Source organism: Rhea americana, unplaced genomic scaffold, assembly GCF_003343005.1.
Source record: "Rhea americana isolate MKP2758 unplaced genomic scaffold, rheAme1 scaffold_74, whole genome shotgun sequence".
Classification (NCBI taxonomy): domain Eukaryota; kingdom Metazoa; phylum Chordata; class Aves; order Rheiformes; family Rheidae; genus Rhea; species Rhea americana.
This window is the reverse complement of record NW_028186912.1, coordinates 310,371-314,127: the sequence shown is the minus strand read 5'-3', so window position 1 is coordinate 314,127 and position 3,757 is coordinate 310,371. Positions and strand designations below refer to the sequence as shown.

The 3,757-nt window shown below is 40.9% G+C and overlaps 1 protein-coding gene and 1 long non-coding RNA gene across 2 annotated transcripts in view; both read right to left on the bottom strand.

Annotated features, from left to right (window-relative positions):
- The window catches only part of LHFPL2 (LHFPL tetraspan subfamily member 2), a 126,768-nt gene extending 126,393 nt beyond the window's left edge, over nucleotides 1–375 (bottom strand). The window contains exon 1 of the mRNA XM_085322026.1: nucleotides 230–375. The gene's annotated coding sequence lies outside the window, so the exon portion shown is untranslated. The remainder of the gene's footprint in view (nucleotides 1–229) is intronic.
- Nucleotides 376–1,220: 845 nt separating this feature from the next.
- On the bottom strand, nucleotides 1,221–2,645 carry LOC146585931 (uncharacterized). The gene is made up of 3 exons (XR_014897877.1): nucleotides 2,459–2,645; nucleotides 1,549–1,637; nucleotides 1,221–1,402 (listed from the first exon to the last, which is right to left on the bottom strand). It is a non-coding gene; the product is annotated as an uncharacterized LOC146585931 (long non-coding RNA).
- Nucleotides 2,646–3,757: the final 1,112 nt, after the last annotated feature.

Genomic DNA, 3,757 nt, shown 5'->3' with positions numbered 1-3,757 from the left:
GAGCCGCGCCGCGCCGAGGGAGGGAGGGAGGAGGGAGGCGCGCGAGGGGAGGGAGCGCGGAGGCTTTGCCCGGCCCAGGACCGGCCCCTCACTGACGTCCCCCGCCCCGACACCGCCGTCTCCCCACGCCACCCGCGCCGGGGACGCGGAGGGGCGCGGCGGCGGGGGCCCCTCGGCCGTCGCGGCAGCCCGGCGCTTCGCCACCGCTCCCGCCGCCCGCGGTACTTACGGCTGCGGGACGGCAGGCTGGCAACCGAGTCACTGGCAGTTGTCCTCTTACAGCAACGAAATGTTCGCCCATAATCAAGCCGGTTTGAACAACCGATTTTCATTCACCTCCCTTCTCCAACTGACATGGCTGAGAACTGGCACTGACCTGCAAGATTGGTGATATCGAGCCCAGTATTAATTATTTTAATGCTAGTCCTTACAATAGAAACAACTGATGAATCTGTTGCCTCTTACACCAACTACCACTCCATTTCACCTAGTCTTAGCATCAAATACAAAGCTTCTCCCATTTCCAAATATTCCTCTTCATCTTGATCTTCTGAAAAAATGTAGTTAACTATTATACAACTTAAATTGCAGTAACATGTCTCAAAATTGCTAGCAAACCTTCTATTTCCTCTTCATTGAATGTTTTCTTCTCAGAACTAGTCATTCCCCAGCAGTCTCCCTCTAAAATCCTAGTTAACATTCTTCCAGTTTCAAAGCAGCATTCTGCTGACACAAGGTTTTTAAGAATTTTGTAATTTTTAAAGTGTCTTAAGATGTCTAATTCTAAGCATATATGAGTTTACCAGCAGTGAAACTCTTCCGAAGCAATTGCAAATACCTGCAGAGCAAATTGTGGTTTAGACTTGGACACGTCCCCGCTTGCCTGTGCTATTCCCTGCTGTTGTGTCCTCATGTAATATACCGATGGTTTCAAGTGGGTGACAGGTGTCTAACTTCATACAGCTTTTTTCAAAAGCAGCTTCACTTGCTAGATTGGAACTGGCAGATGCAATAGATAAAACAGCCACAAAGTGGGTAAATAAAATAAATCATTGGGTATCTCAGAAATATTTTCTCCAGGCGAAAAATGAACTACTACACCAATGTGAAATTTGCTTTGTTGCAGCTAAAGCTGCCCTCCTCGGGGGTATAAGCAAGGGGTTCTCTTTTCATAGCTATCAGACTGCTACCTTTCATGAACACTACATTTACCTGCAGCTGTGTCTGKTTTTTTTAGAGAGCTGAATTACTGTTTCACTCTCTGACAGTACAGAGGGAACTGTGGAGGCAGGCCATGCTGACAGCTTGGGTCTCCAAAGTCTTCAGTAGGTCTGTGCAGAGGCACAGTCTATTTGAGTGGGTCCCCCTCCTGGATCCAGGCCTTCTTTGTAATTAGTGTCTGCTGCTCAGAAAACCAAAAGTCAGTTAATACTTTCCTGAGTATGTAGGTTTAGGAGGAAGAAACAAGCAGAAAGTAGAACAAATAAACAATAATAATGCTTCTGTAGCAGAAATATTCAAAACATATATACAGTTAACTACACTTACTGAAAACAGAGCATATGCTTTCATGACTATGTTCATTGTCCAGACTTGTATCCTTACGTTTCTTTTCCCCTTTCAATTCGGTAAGTCATCTATTGAATCATTCAAAAAAAAGTTTTATTAAAGATAGTTTTGTTTGTTGCTATTAAAGACTCCATAAATTCCATTTCTACAAAATAAGGGTATCTTTGTAGAGCTGAACTTTTTTTGACCTCAGAGAATAGCTACTTTAACATACAATAGGAGACAACTCACAAGGCCTGTCCAAAAATAAACATGTGTTTAAAGAATATTTTAACCCCAGAGACTTCAAATAAACAGAGTGGTCAGAACATTACTTGATAATACAGAATTAATGTAATTGATGTATTAATTTGCAAAAGCTATAAAACCTCTTGTATTCCAGTCTTCAGATACATTTTGAGCTAGTCTTTGTAATAGATGGCACAATTACTTTAGGATCAGAGAGTTTTCCCAAACAGATAGATCATGCCATTTCAAAAGGATGTGTTAGAACCTTGATGGTCCATTAATAACATGAAACTGGAAGGTATAAAAAACTACATTGCAAATATTCTTGTACCAAAGATCATTTTTCTCACTAATCATCTATTAACTCCTAAAAAGATTAAGTGAAGTGCCTATTATTGATTTGATAGAGATTACCTATGAAAGAAATGAAAGAAAATAAATATTAATGCATCTGTTACGTTCATTTAAAAAGTTCCCTGTGCATCTAAACACAGACATCCATGTATGCTCAAATCATGTAAGTTTCACTGCAACAGAGTAATGGCATAAGGAGTTGTGTCTAAACACTGTTAGTCATACAAAAGGCAATGTGAATGGTTGTGGTGTCAGTGGACCCAGTGGCGGTAGCAGCCCTTTTCTTCCCTTCCCATTAATTTTTTACCTTCAGGAGAGGATTCAGTGTTCAGAAGCTTAAAGGAAAGGAGACATTCATGGCTCGGTCTGCACAAGGAGGCTGGAGTTCAGAGACAATTCTGTGCACAGTGAAGACAACTTATCAGCATGCAATATGGCCCAAATGTACGTTGTGAAGATCCATAAACCTTGAAATCTCATGCTTGTAGTTCTGCAGCTGGAGAAATGAAATGTTTGACAGTGCAAATGATAAACCAAACAAAACACTTGTAGAATTTCAAAGAGTCAGAAACACACATGAGGAAATGTCCAAATGTAGTATTTAAAAATACACAGCAGCAACTATTACACAGCTGTAACTGTGTAAGGCAGTTGTGACCAATAAATACGGAAGCTGCACTCTGAAAGCCGGAGAGAAGGCTGGGCTGCCCAAAGTGCCCCAGAGTCCTGAGTGCCCAGCGGGACATGCAGATAGTTAGGCCTGTGAGAAGCAGCTAATATGTGCAAGCACAGTGCTGCGCTGTGGAGAACTAGCTGTCTCCAGCGATTATAGGAAGAGTTCACAAATCTGTCCAAGTACTTCCATTTTAGAGGCCAGAGTGCAGACAGGCTGAGACAGAAACAAGGTATGTGCGGGACAGGCTGTTAATGCATAAAGGAATGTATAAGCGTAATTCCTGCATATAAACCAGCGAAAGAGACCTACAGCAAGATCTAGTCTAGCAAATGCGTATCTATCAAAAGGCTTATTGAATTTGTGCGTACCACCAAGATTTGGGATACAGACAGATCTAAGTGTAGCATCATATTTTCTTAATTTGAAACAAATATTTATTTGGAATTGGCGGGAGGGAGTTGTTACTTCCTCCTTTCAAAGTACAAATGCTTTAATGTTAACTAATTGCAAAATTGTCTTTGACATGCAGATCTAAACATTTTTATTCTGATTATCTGAAACCCAACTGCACAAACAAATAATCCATCACCAGAACTTAGCACACATGCATTATACAAACAGGAAATTGAGATGTCAAACAAGCACACTTTAGATTAGGTAATATATTACATGGAAAAGATGATATAATGCTCTTTCCTCTTGCTCATAGATCTTCCCAAGTATTAACTTTGTAGACATTCATTTGTTTAGACAGTTTTCCTCCTTAAACATCAGTTTACTTACAACCCCAGATAGTAATACTTGACATCTTTTTGATTGATCTATTTAAATTCTCCATGGATTGTTAGAATGAGGGATTATTTTACCCTGAAATTTCCTGAAGTTCACCTGAACAAATACAGCCTTGGATGTGGCCCAAAAACATYCTCT